Genomic DNA, 13,739 nt, shown 5'->3' with positions numbered 1-13,739 from the left:
CGCCTAACCACCTATTTTCATAGTTAGACAAGGCTTGCCCTTCTCTTCATTTAAATTTGTTGACATCTGTGTATTAATAATCTCACTCATCCGATTATAAAAATAGGAAGGAAATTCATGAATATAATGACAAAATCACAGTCTTTAAATATTCCTGACTCTGCCTCTAGACCACATCAAACAGGGACAACGGAGCAGAGTCCATCTGTGTTGGACCTCAGAGTTCCAGACACGTATTCATCGTACACGACTCATACGCCACCAGCGGTCATCATCGATCCAGTATCGTCCCTCTCAGTCACCTTTCATGTCTCCATTATTTACTGATCAATTCCTAATTCAGTAATTATAATTTTAACAATGATTACTCCCAGAAACTACATGGAGCTTAGCAATTCCATGTATCTATTTAGAACCATTCTCACGTCTCTATCACGTTCATTAATTATTCTCAATTCGTATTATATGCATTAATCAATACAACGCTTTGTATCAAGCCCATGTTGCTTAGTGGGCTAACTGGATTTACTGATTCTACGCCACGGTTTTCAATGATGCACTGAATCCTGCTGAGCAAAGAACGGAAACTAAGACCAAACCTTCGACTACGACTCACATGGTCTCCGTGTTCCTGACACATGAATGCAACCCGAGATCTCGTGACCAAGGAAGAATCCTGACATCTGCTAGCCAGGTCCTTTCTGAGGAGTACAGAGGAGCACAAACAAGAGGAAATTTCAGATCCTGTCTCCATGGGTCCTTCTTCCTACATTTCTTGCATTTATTTAGGCAGGCATTCATCTTTCATAATGTGTTTTCTCTTACCTAAAGGAAAGCTTAAACTTGAGGCTGATCAATAGCAATGATAAGGGTTCTTCCTTATCAGTGCTTATAGAATTCTTAAGCAAACGAGCATTCTTCCTCACTTCTTATATGTCACCACATATATTCCAAGCTGGACAATGCTTCACCCTATTTATCTGTTGGGTTTTTTTGTTGTTGTTTTCAATGCTTTGATTACTGATTCCTTCATAACCAGAAATCTAAGGCTATGAACCCAACATAGGAGTATGAGCTTTGTAGACAATTATCATATGATCTCCCTGATATGAGGAAGTTGAGAGGCAGAGTGGGGGGTTTGGGGGTATAGGAAAGGAACGAATGAAACAAGATGGGATCGGGAGGGAGATAAATCGTAAGAGACTCTTAATCTCACAAAACAAACGGAGGGTTGCCAGGAGGGGGGTTCAGGGAGAGGGGGGTGGGGTTATGGACATTGGGGAGGGCATGTGCTATGGTGAGTGCTGTGAAGTGTGTAAACCTGATGATTCACAGACCTGTACCCCTGGGGCTAATAATATATGTTAATTAAAAAATTTAAAAATTTTTTTAAAAGAATATGAACTTTGTATATTTCTACATTGACCCATGGGGTCACTTACAACAGAAAACAAGCTAGATTTTGCTTTACATGGACTCAGAGTTACAGGCGTGTAACACGCAACCACGGAGGATTCCTACGCCACCAGTTTTCACCATCGATCTAGATTTGAGTCTCCTTTTCTTCATCCTAATTCATTGGCAATAAAAATCAATGCGTGATTTGCAAAAATCACCAAAAAAACCTTAAATACGCCTACTTCTATCTGTAGAATCGTGCGCCACACAGATTGCGTCTTTCACTAGTCAATCCCCATACTGTACATTATCAGTGAATCAACGTTAATATTTCATATCGTATTTCTCATCAGATCATAGTTAACATCTTTATTCTATTTACTACTTTACTACTTTTAAATGATATTGTGAATGCTCTTAAACAAATCACCGAAAACAAGGTCTTTGACAATTACTTGCTTTTATCTCTTTTCTAACACAAAGATATCTTAACAGTCTTAATCACCGTGAATGATAAAATCAGCTCAGTGCATGCCCTCTGAAGAGATGATAAAATATGATACAGTAGACAATATGATAAAAAATTGAGTTATTGTCTCTGTATTTTCCATCACTTGTTTGCATAGGCAGCTGGGCATTTATTACTTTTTGGTAGTATTTATTTACTTTTTTATTAATAAACTCCAAATTGATTCCTGACTGAGAGCAGTAACTATTACCTATCACTGTCTAAATCACCCTTCGTCAAATACAAAATATACTTGGTCCTTTTTTTAATCTATTCCTTTACACTCATATGCCTTTTCCTTAGTATATATTTTGTTTGATGAACAGAGCTTCATTCTCTCCATATTTAGTCATTTATTCATGTTTTTCTTCCATTGATACTTTCATAATAGTATTTTAAAGCTTCATGAACTCAAAGGCTAAGAACAAAATCTTTATATACTCCTGATACCCATCCATAGTTTCCCTTCATAAAGCACAGGGGACCAGATTCCATTTGTGCGGGACCTCGGAGCTCCAGAAAATGTCTCTGTCATACATGACTCGTGTCTCACCCATCATCCCTGGTGGTCCAGCACTGGCTTGCTTTCTCCATGACAACCTACATTTGTTCACCATTTAATTCATCAGTGAAGAAATACACATAAATCAGACAGACACACAAAAAAGAGTATGATTCTTTAGTAGCTCTAACCTCCATATACACAATCTATTTCCACGGAGACCAAATTCCTTTCATTAACTCAGCTTAGTATTTCCCGGATGCGTTCATCAGCGCTGCTCTACATTAACCTTGTATTTAACGCTGGCATAGCTCACCTTCTTTCGTTATATTTAATACTTTTTTTAAAGTTTTTATTTCAACTCCAGCTAGTGAACATGCAAGGTTGTGTTAGTTCCAGGTGCACAATGCAGTGACTCAACACTCGCATACAACACCCAGCGCTCATCGTGAGTGACCTCTTTAAGGCCCATCGCTCGCTGCTCAACCATCCCCCCGCCCCCCGCTTCCCCTTAGCAACCATCAGTTTGTTCCCGGAAGTTAGGAGTCGGTTTCTCGGTTTGCCCTTCTCTGTCTCTTTCCCCTGTGTTCGTTTCATTTCTTAAACTGCACATGAATAAAATCGTATGGTATCTGTCTTTCTCATACTACCGACTTCTAGCATAATACTCTCTACCTCCATTAATGTCATTCCAAATGGCGAGATTTCAGTCATTTTTGTATGGGGATATAAATTTTTAATAACACAGTAAAAATGTTTTTTGAAACGACAGCACTGTGTTGTACTCCAACTAATGAATCATTCAACATTTTACCAAAAACTAATGATGTACTATGAGTGGCTAACTGAACTTAAAATACATACAAACATACCTAAAAGTATGACAGTACTCTAGCCAAGAAGAACACTGGTTATTACTCACACTGGCCTCCCTCTTCCTAACACACAGAGCTCCTGACCATTTAAGATTTTAAATTAACTGGAATACTTCCTTTCTGTGGAGGGCAGAGGCCAGAACAGCAGCAACAACAAAAGGACGGAGACACTCTCTCCATTGGCCCATAATTCCATCTGTATTTTTTCAGTCGTGTAGGCAATTAGAGTAAGTTCTGATCATACCTATTTTATTTTCTCTTAAGGGACGAAATCACGTTAATATGGCCAATGACAAAGAATATGAACACTGATGGCTACACCTTACAGCCTGTGTCATACTCAGTAAAAGGGGCAACAGGCGTCTGTCGTTTATTTTCACTAATTGTCAGGGTTTGCACTACATATTAATTGTACTTCGCCTTGCCCACATATTTTTATAAGTGGACAATGATTTACTCCCCTCCTCTTTATTTGTAATATGTTTATTGCTATTTTCACTGATCCGATTATATTTGTAGAATGAAAGTGAATAAAAACCAAGACCAAAAAAAGAAGACCCGCGTGTATCCTCATATCTGTATAGGACCATGTCAGCACCATGGAACGGATTGGTTTTGTGCTGGTCCTCAGAGTTCCAGACACACGCGACTCCGTACCTCAGCTGCCATCGCTGGTCTGGGACTGGCTCTTTTTTTCTACTGTCATCTGTGTCTGTTTATTGTAATTAACTGCCTATTACAGAAATAAACATAAGTCACCAAAAAAAAAAAAAAAATCACAAGTAGGATCCTTGAATATCCCTACGATCCATCCATGCAATCATTTCCACTGAGGATAAACTCTTTCATTAACTGCCCTCAGGGTTTCGCGTAAGGGTGAACATCGGATTGGTTCACAACAACGATACTTGATTTGGTATGTTTGGGCTTCTTGATTGAATCAAACACTTTTTGAGAACAGAGTAATTAAATCAAACAGACCAGAACGTTCCATCCAAGACGAGAACACCGACCAGTACTCACACTGCTCGCCACGCTCCCACGACGCAGAAGCGCGACACGTGCGGATGCGTTCAGGAGCTCCAGCGCGCCGGTGCTGAGGAGTAGCGAGCGGAGAGCATGTTAACAAACCGCTACCCCGTCTTCCCTGATCCTTGCCGCTACAGTTCCCTTTTCAGGGCTGTAGGCAATCATTAATTAGGCGTAACTCTATGAATTCATTTTCTCTTAAGAAAATCGGAACCACTTAGATCTCTTCCCCAACCCAGAAAATGAACATCGATTAGTACTGGCCTGTATCATCCTCAGCCAAAGACATAAGTCATGCAAACATTTACTAGTCTTTGGACTTCACAAATTTGAAATTTATTGATACTATTCCTTGCCTTGCCACCCTATTTTTATAATTAGAGCATGCTTTCCCATATTCCTCTTTATTTGTTTATATTTATATATATTTGTTCAGGGACAGTGTCAAGGCTCCGATTATCATTGCAGATGAAAATGCATGAACAAACACGGAGACCGAAAACAAGATCTCCGTGTCTTCTGGAGTTCCGCCTAAAGCACCTTTTCAAACAAAGAGAACGCACCAAACTGTGTGACTGGACCTCAGAGTTTCAGACACACGTTACTCATCATCATCCATGACTCGTACGCCACCAGTCATCATCATCGGCCCAGGACTGGTCCTCTTTCTCTTTGTTCACCAAGTTGTTTATGACTGCACACTAGTGATGCAGTAAATATTCTTAAGCAAACCACCCAACCCAACCCAAGAATTCTGACTATTACTCACGCTGGTGGTGTCTAGTTCCCAGTGCATCGATGCAGGTCCAGAGTTCATGACCATGGAAGATGCTTCCATCAGGACAAGCGCGTCCATTCTGAGAAGTACGGGGCAGAGCAGTGGATAGAGAAAATTAAGCCCATATCTACACTCACCCTTCCTTTCCACGTGTCATTTACTCAGTGTTTTACATATGTGTCAATTTTCCATTATTTTTCCTTCCTATAAACAAAGGGAAGAACCTTCAACCTGGGACTGATTCAGAATTTTAAAATAATTGATTTTTAATTCCCTGTGTCTATATAATTCTTAGCCAAGTAGTAACAACCTTGATCCGTTTCTTAATGGGCACTGATGTTTTTAATTTTTATTAATAATATGTCCTGCCTCCAACATGTGTTCCTAATTGGACGTGCTTCATTTTCTCTTTATTTATTTGTATTTCTTAAATGGTTCTAACATTGATCCATTGAGGATAATGAATTCTATAAAGCCAAAATAATACATTAGATACAGATATGGATCTATACAGGTATACAAATAATAAATCTATAAAGCCAAAAAGAGAACATGACCTTTACATATTTCTGATATCTGCCCATAAGATCATTTCCAAAAGAGGGGTTAGACTAATTATGTATTGTGTTGCATCTCAGAGTTTTAGATACTTCTTTTTGCATTGCCCATGACTCTTATACCATCTCTCTTAACTGTAGAGAACAAACTAAGGGTCGCTGGAGGGGAGGTGTGTGGGGAAGGAGTCATTGGATGGTAAGACATTAAGGAGGGCACTTTGATATAATGAGCACTGGGTGTTTTCTGCAACCGATGAATCAGTAAATTTTATCCCAAAATTAATAATATACTATATGCTAACTAACTTGAATTTAAATAAAATTTTTTAAAAAACCAGCACATATACTATTATGTATTACCATCTATCTCATCCTTACCCCAAAATGGAACCCCCTGAGCCATTTATTAAGGAACTCCGCTGTCTCCAAGTTCTAGTAAGTCTTGCCTCACCACGTATTTTCATAGTTGGATACACTTCACCCTTTTCATCTTTAGGAACTGACGTGTCTGTTTCTCTCATTTATTCATGACAACAATAAAATCAAAATCCATGAAGCATCAAGGCAAAGAACATGATCCTTGAGTGTTCCTGAAATCTACAGGTTCAGTCCCACAGATACAAACACTTAAATCCCTTTTTGTAATGGACCTCAGTAGGTCATAGATGCCTTGATCGTAAAATACGGTTCAGCATGCGCTCCGTGCACAGTGCAGGTCCACGATTTGCCCTCTTTCCATGTAATTTCTATATTCTTTTTATATATAGTCCCCACCTGCATCAGAACTAAAGCACGGTCGACCACCTACATCTCCTACGTGCTTCTGCCTCATGATAAAGGTGGTTTACATCTGTATCCGTGAAGGAATGTGTAGGGAAAAACTGAAATAGAAATTTAAGGAGCTATAAAAATGAATGACATGGACTTGATCTTTTTTTAACATCATCCCGAGCGGTGGAGGTGGGTTGGGGGATGGGGAATCGTGGGACGGGGATGAAGGGACACGGGGTGACCCATGTAAGTGCTGAATCCCTAGGCTGTACTCCCGGACACTAGTATCACACTGTATGCTAACGAACAGGGATTGAAATAAACCACGCTTTAAAAAGAATTAAATATAGGGCGCCTGGGTGGCTCAGGTGGTTAAGCCGCTGCCTTCGCCTCAGGTCATGATCTCAGGGTCCTGGGATCGAATCCCACATCGGGCTCTCTGCTCGGCAGGGGGCCTGCTTCCCTTCCTCTCTCCGTGATCTCTTCCCTTCCTCTCTCCTACTGTGATCTCTCTCTGTCAAATAAATAAATAAAATCTTTAAAAGAAAAAAAGTATTAAATATAATGAAAGAGATGCTGAGGATGAGGCCAGCACTCTACAGTTTAACCAGCTTTCAGGGGACTGTGGTGCTCACTCCAGTCTGAGAACCACTGCTCTACAGTCAGCAACACAGAAAGGGAACGCCTTTCGCCGACTGATCTCTTAACAATAGGGAAGGTTTGCCAATTGTATGAACAGAAATTTACACCTCACAACATTTTTTCTTAATTAATCCAGCATTAATTACATGATCTATCTCCCTACTACCATTTCTCTATCCATCTATCTACTCATCTATCATCTACCGATTTTTTAATTAATTTTTTTAGAATAATATACTGAATTTCCAGGAGTCACTTATACCACTTTTGCACGTTACTGAAGTCTAGCTACAGCCTTATTCCTAGAGACGTGATATACCGAATTTCCTTTTGAAATGGACTTTCGGAGAAGAAACGAGTAAATCACAAGACACATTCAGAATGCATTCTACTCACATCATGGATCCTTGCTTGGCTCTTTTCTTTTCAAGTTTGTATTTAAATTCCAGTTAGTTAACATATAGTGTAATATTAGTTTCAAGAATAGAAATGTACAGATTCATCACTTAGATAACAACACCCAGTGCTCATCGTAGTGCCTTCCTCAATACCCATCCCCCACTGAGCCCATTCCCCCACCCACCTCCCCTCTAGCAATCCTCATGTGGTCTTACTGAGTTGAGTCTGCTTTATGGTTTCCCTCTCTCCTTTTCTCTCCCTATGGTCATCTGCTATATTTCTTAAATTCTAATGAGTGAAATTATACAGCAAGTCTGACTAACTTGCTTCACTTAGCATTAGACACTCAAGCCCTACCCATGTCATTGCAAATGGCAAGATTTCATTCTTTTTGATGGCTGAGTAATATTCCATTCTATGTATATACCAAAATTTCTTTATCCATTAATCAGTCGATGCACATTGGGTCTCTTTCTCTATTTCGGCTATTGGAGACCTTGCTGCTATAAACATCAGGGTGCACGTGTCTCTCTGAATCAACATTTCTGTATCCTTTGGGTAAATGCCTAGTAGTGCAATTGCTGAATCACAGAGTAGCTCTATTTTTAACCTTCTGAAGAACCTCCACACTTTTTCACTTAACTTGTACATTCTTTAAAGATGAAAATACAGGGGCGCCTGGGTGGCTCAGAGGGTTAAGGCCTCTGCCTTCGGCTCAGGTCATGATCTCAGGGTCCTGAGATCGAGCCCCGCATCGGGCTCTCTGCTCAGCAGGGAGCCTGCTTCCCTTCCTCTCTCTCTGCCTGCCTCTCTGCCTACTTGTGATCTCTGTCTGTCAAATAAATAAATAAAATCTTTAAAAAAAAAAAAAAAGATGAAAATACAACCATGAGCCCACTATCCACTGCCCATCCAAAGACTGTACCTGACCATCTTTCTATGAGTTGTTTCATTGATTTAGCAACTTAGATCTTTTCCACAGAAAAACGTTTATAAACTGTGGTGCCAACCTAAGATGGAAAATTAGATATTTAAGAAAGTAAACATAAAATCCTCCAACCTTTAAAACAAATCGTATTGAAATCAGTTACTTCATAAACTTTGCCACATATCTCCATCATAGGCCTGTATCTGGCTTCCCTGATTTGCTTCATGCGTGTCAATATTTATCAATAGCTTTAATAGTCATTCATTCATTCTAACTCATAAAAAATTGACAAACTAGTCACTTAAATGAAAAATGAAAATGGTTTAAAAAAAAAAAATGGAAGCTCTCTAACTTCCCAGAAGCCCAGAATGGAAATGCTATTGTGTACGTATCTGTTCAGTTCTCCTGACTCAAGAGGGTTGGGATTTATGCCTGGGGAGGGACAAAACATGACCAGAATTCCTGGATCATTCATCACCACCCATGGGCTTCATCTCCTTCTACTGCATTCGTTTATTAACTTATTTATTAATTTATAATGATGAAATATGTTCCCTCTTGTATCCGAACTCAAGGTTATAACTCTAATTAATAAAAACTGTTGTCAAGTCACTCACTATCATAAATGACAAAGGATACATATGTCTTGTGCAACGTTACTGAGAAATGATCAATAAATATAGTTGTATGTATTAAAGTGTACAAAGTGACATCTGGTTTAGGTTCACATTGTGGAACGATTACCAAGAGAACACAGTGAAACCGACCAGATTTGTCATAACTTGTTACATGATTTGGTTTTGTCACTGGTTCACGCCTGACCTTCTTTAACACAGGTAGTTGATTACGTTATGTAAACCTTTTTTTGCCCCCTATTTCTCAACTGAAAAAAACAAAAGCACCTGTGACCCAGAGGCAGCACAGAACAGGAATATCAACAACTACATACATCTGACCCTACAGCCCTTCGGATGAGGTAGAAACACCTTAACAGATTCTTAATGGACCTCCATTTCTTTGAAATGAATCTGTCATGACATGCATGTCATTCATGTCATGCACTATAGTTATTGCACGTTTGGCCCCCATTTTCCCTTCATTTACCTATACTTTTTTTAGTTGTGATTGCACTGCTTAACTTTTAATAAGCAATCAGTATCTGTGAAATCAAAAGCCCATGAATAAAATTCTGGGACAGCTCTAACAACGGCTTATAGGACCACTTGTAACAGAAGCAGGAGACTAGACTTCTTTCTGCACTGGATCACAAAGGTGTTGAGAAGCCTGATTCACCCTTGCCTTTTATACTGTTAGTCATCAGTATTGGTTCAGATTTTGCCCTTTTTCTTTACTGAACCATAATTCTGCTCATTAATCCACTAATAATAAAAAAAAATGTCCATGAGGTTTTGAAAAGTGACTTTAATATCCCTATCATCTGTACATAACATCATTTTCTGCACGGCAAAGAGTCTACATCTATTTTGCTAACTGACCTCAGTGTCGAATGTATGAATTAACCAACATGTTCATTTTAACCTTTTACTTTACCATTAGCGTGTGGTTGGCAGGGACTAATGTGAAACATCTGCCCACAGAATCATCTCCCCCAGCAATTCATTTCTTTCATTAACCGACCTCAGTGTTTTGTCTATGAATTAATAAACCCAATGTCTCATCTTATTTGCAGTTGGGGGCCATGGTTGGCATTTCCCATTTTTTAACAAAACAATGAGAACCCTTAAACAAACCACCCCAAAAACTGAGACAAGACCACTGACCATTAGTCACATGGATCTCCATTCTCCAACACACAGACACAGCCGTAGATCTTGCGACCACGGAAGAATGCTTGAATCAGTGCATTTGTGGCATACAGAGAAGAACAGATGAAAACAAAAAGCTTTGGACCTTCTCTCCACTGGCCTTGCAACGCACCTCTCATCTCGTCAGTCATGCAGAGAATGTGTAATTAGGGAACTGTTTATTAAGTGTCTCCTAATAAGTGAACAATAATGGCCTTGCCATTGACATAGAATATGAACACTATTTGTTCTACTTAATGCTCCCATGTTACCCTACCATGCCCACCCAGTCCTTTGCCAGTGAGGCAACACCTTTGTTTGTATCATTTATTTCTTAATGGACAGGAGTGTGTTTTTAATACACATTAATAGTATATCTTGTCTCACTACTTACTTTTGTAACTGGACAATGCTGTATGACCTTTATCCTTATTTAGAGACTGTTTGTTGACCATCTCATTGACCCAATCATAAAAATATCGCACGCATGAACATGAACCCAAAACGGGATCTTTCTATACTCAGGGTATCTGTCTATGAGATCCCGTCACACAGGACAGTCGCCTAGACCGCCAGACACGTGTTCGTCATACACGACTCATAATGTCACCAGCAGTCATCACCGAACCGGTACTGTCCCTCCTTTTCTCCATTCAGTGCTACATTGTTGATTGACTAATTCATTAATTCACTAATAATAATTCTAAGATGTTATTATTCACAAAAATGCAAAAAGAGCCTTGAGATCTCTTTTCTGTCCTTAGGCTCGTTCTCACATCCATGCATCACTCTCGTTAACTGTAACGTTTTAGTAAATGCATTAATCGACACGATCAACCCTTTAGTCAATATCATCAATCCCACAGTTGTCACTGGGCTACAGCTGCCCTGACGTGATTATTCTTCATACTTCTTAACGATATAGTGAAGATCTTAAATACAGCACTAGCCAAAGAAGACAAACACGTTGAATACTACTCACACTGGTCTCTATGCTCCAGACAGACAGACAGACAGCTTGTAATCATGCAAGGGCTTCCAGCTGCTGGAGTTCATCCGTTCTGAGGAGCACAGAGCAGAACACATGGTAACAGAACAGAGAGACACTCTGTAACTACACGGATTTTATCTTCGTTTTGTCTGTCACGCAGAAATACAGCACATGGGGGTCATTATTAATTTTCCCTGAACAAGCAATGTCGAACTTGACACAGACCAAGAATAAGAATATTGGCTGTTATTTATGGTCTATACCCCCAACTTGAACCCATTTATATTTCTTAATAAACTCCAGTATTTTCAATAAATGTTAATAAATTGTATTACGAACAGACATGCTTCACTCCCTTAATCTTATCACACGTGCACTGATTCTTCATTGAGCTGTTTGTTCCAGTAGAATCAAAACTCGTGAAATTGAACCAAGGACATGGTCCTTGGCCTTGCCCTAACACCGGTCCATCGGACCACTTCCAAGAGAAGCAACAGACTGTATTTCTTTTTTCTTTGGTTGGACCTCAGAGTTTCAGACACGTCACATTCATCATCCGTGACTCATACGCCACCGATCGTCATCACTGGTCCAAATCTGGGCCTCTTTTTCTTCCTTCACTGATTCCATAATTGACTAATCTTAATTTTTAAAATCCTGTGATTCACAGAAATCCAATAATGAGATCAATAAATATTCTGCCTCTACCTACAGGACCACCTGCCCCATTATTAGATGTCTTACACCCGGGATCATCCATACCTTACATCTGCATTAGCGAATGTTATATCCCACATTTCAAGGTTCCTGTGTTAAGGGTTTTCAATTGTATTTCACACTCTCAACAATAGAGTGGATACCTTTTCAAAAGACTTTTAACCATATACAAGAACTTTAAAATGTACTCACATTCATCTCTAGGCTTAGAACACACGGGAAATCACAGATCTCCTGACCATGGAAAATGCTTACGTCAGCGGGAGTGCGTGGATTCTGAGGAGTGTTAACACAGAGCAGATAATTAAAAACTGAAACTTCTTCCCTGTTACACCCTGCTTTCCTCATTTCATTTTTCCAGCTAAATGGTGCTAATTGATTTTTCCCAACACATGTACATATGAAAATATCAACATACATATTATAAAATTAACAACCTCATCTCAAGAACGACCCAGGCTTACAAAATTGGATATTGCTTATCAGGGTCAGCGTCTTACAAAAAAGAGAGAACACTTTTGGTCCATTAATTTCACAACCTGCATCTGCTTCTTTAGCTTAGATCAAAAGGATTTCTTGCCTCACCAAATATATTCAGAGTTGATAAGCCTTTGTCCTTTTTTATTTGTTTATAGGGGGGTTTATTGGTTCTCTCATTAATCCGTGTATGTTAATAATATAGAAATCCATAAATCCCAAACAACAAGAACACTGTCCTATATCGTACTCGCATCAACTCCCAGAATCATTGTGGACCTCAGACTTCCAGACACGTAGCATTCATCGCATAGGACTCATACGCCACCAGCTGTCATCACTGGTCCAGGACGGGCCCTCTTTTCCTTTCTACGCTTCCATTAATTCACCTATCGACTAAGAGTAATTAAATAAATATTTATGTATCGCAAAAATGCAAGGACAAAAGCCTTCAGTATCCCTGTCATTTTTCTTTAGAATCATTGCCTGATTAAACAAACTTCTTCATTAACCGTCTTCTTTGTGGTAAAGGTAGGTTGGGTCAACATAATGTTTCATCCAGTTCCAATTTAATCATTGGACCATGGTTGGTCTTTTTTCTTATGTTGAATACTTTCTGAATAATTACAATGATACCCTAAACAAACCCTCCAAACCAAGACAAGAACTTTGATTATTACGCACGTTGGACTCCATGCTCCCACAGAGAGAGGCTTGCTGGCAGTGACTGAAGCTGGGGGACGCTTACACTGGTTCAAGTGTCTTCTTTCTGAGAAGCACAAAGCAGAAGAAGCAGAAGAGAACAAGACTGAAACATTATCTCCCGCATCCTACACATTCCACTTTACATGGAGTCAGTCATTTTGAAATATATTAATTTGCTATCATGTTTAATTTTCTATTTAAAAAATGCATTAATGTCATACTTGCTAATGACCCAGAATAAGAAGTTCACTATTACTATGCACTGAAGAGGTAATGCACATGAAACATTTATTTTTCTTAATGGAATTTGTATATTCAATACCTCTGAATGTTTTTCATTGCCTCATCATGTATATTAATATTAAGAGTGCATATACTTTATTCACAATAGCCCATCTAAGGAAAGAGCCTAGATGTCCATCAAGAGATGAATAGATAAAGATGTGGTACGTATCGACAATGGAATATTACGCAGCCATCAAAAATGAAATCCTGCCATTTGCAATGACTTAGATGGAACTAGAAGGTATTATGCTGAGCGAAGTCAGTCAATCAGAGAAAGACAATTATCCTATGATCTCTCTGGTATGAGGAATTTGAGAAACAAGACAGAGGACCATAAGGGAAGGGAGGGAAAAAATGAAACAAGACGAAACC

At 39.2% G+C, this 13,739-nt stretch overlaps 1 long non-coding RNA gene and 5 other non-coding genes across 23 annotated transcripts in view; all 6 read right to left on the bottom strand.

Annotated features, from left to right (window-relative positions):
• Positions 1–13,739, bottom strand: part of LOC132000265 (uncharacterized) — an 84,850-nt gene that overhangs the window by 13,257 nt on the left and 57,854 nt on the right. For 17 of the 18 annotated variants that reach the window (XR_009399221.1, XR_009399233.1, XR_009399226.1 and 14 more), the window contains 7 exons: positions 13,062–13,146; positions 12,093–12,176; positions 11,175–11,253; positions 10,169–10,238; positions 5,082–5,169; positions 4,307–4,379; positions 617–701 (listed from right to left, as the gene is read on the bottom strand). This is a non-coding gene — a long non-coding RNA (uncharacterized LOC132000265). The remainder of the gene's footprint in view (positions 1–616; positions 702–4,306; positions 4,380–5,081; positions 5,170–10,168; positions 10,239–11,174; positions 11,254–12,092; positions 12,177–13,061; positions 13,147–13,739) is intronic. The other variant, XR_009399235.1, reaches the window with a different exon arrangement.
• Positions 211–282, bottom strand: LOC132000481 (small nucleolar RNA SNORD113/SNORD114 family). The gene has a single exon (XR_009399339.1). It is a non-coding gene; the product is annotated as a small nucleolar RNA SNORD113/SNORD114 family (small nucleolar RNA).
• On the bottom strand, positions 1,472–1,546 carry LOC132000530 (small nucleolar RNA SNORD113/SNORD114 family). Its single transcript, XR_009399378.1, has one exon. It is a non-coding gene; the product is annotated as a small nucleolar RNA SNORD113/SNORD114 family (small nucleolar RNA).
• On the bottom strand, positions 4,888–4,965 carry LOC132000501 (small nucleolar RNA SNORD113/SNORD114 family). The gene has a single exon (XR_009399357.1). It is a non-coding gene; the product is annotated as a small nucleolar RNA SNORD113/SNORD114 family (small nucleolar RNA).
• Positions 11,703–11,777, bottom strand: LOC132000488 (small nucleolar RNA SNORD113/SNORD114 family). The gene has a single exon (XR_009399346.1). It is a non-coding gene; the product is annotated as a small nucleolar RNA SNORD113/SNORD114 family (small nucleolar RNA).
• On the bottom strand, positions 12,651–12,725 carry LOC132000491 (small nucleolar RNA SNORD113/SNORD114 family). Its single transcript, XR_009399349.1, has one exon. It is a non-coding gene; the product is annotated as a small nucleolar RNA SNORD113/SNORD114 family (small nucleolar RNA).

The sequence above is a fragment of the Mustela nigripes genome, chromosome 13 (assembly GCF_022355385.1).
Source record: "Mustela nigripes isolate SB6536 chromosome 13, MUSNIG.SB6536, whole genome shotgun sequence".
Classification (NCBI taxonomy): Eukaryota; Metazoa; Chordata; class Mammalia; order Carnivora; family Mustelidae; genus Mustela; species Mustela nigripes.
Note: the sequence above shows the minus strand (reverse complement) of the source record. Positions and strands in the feature narration are given on the sequence as shown.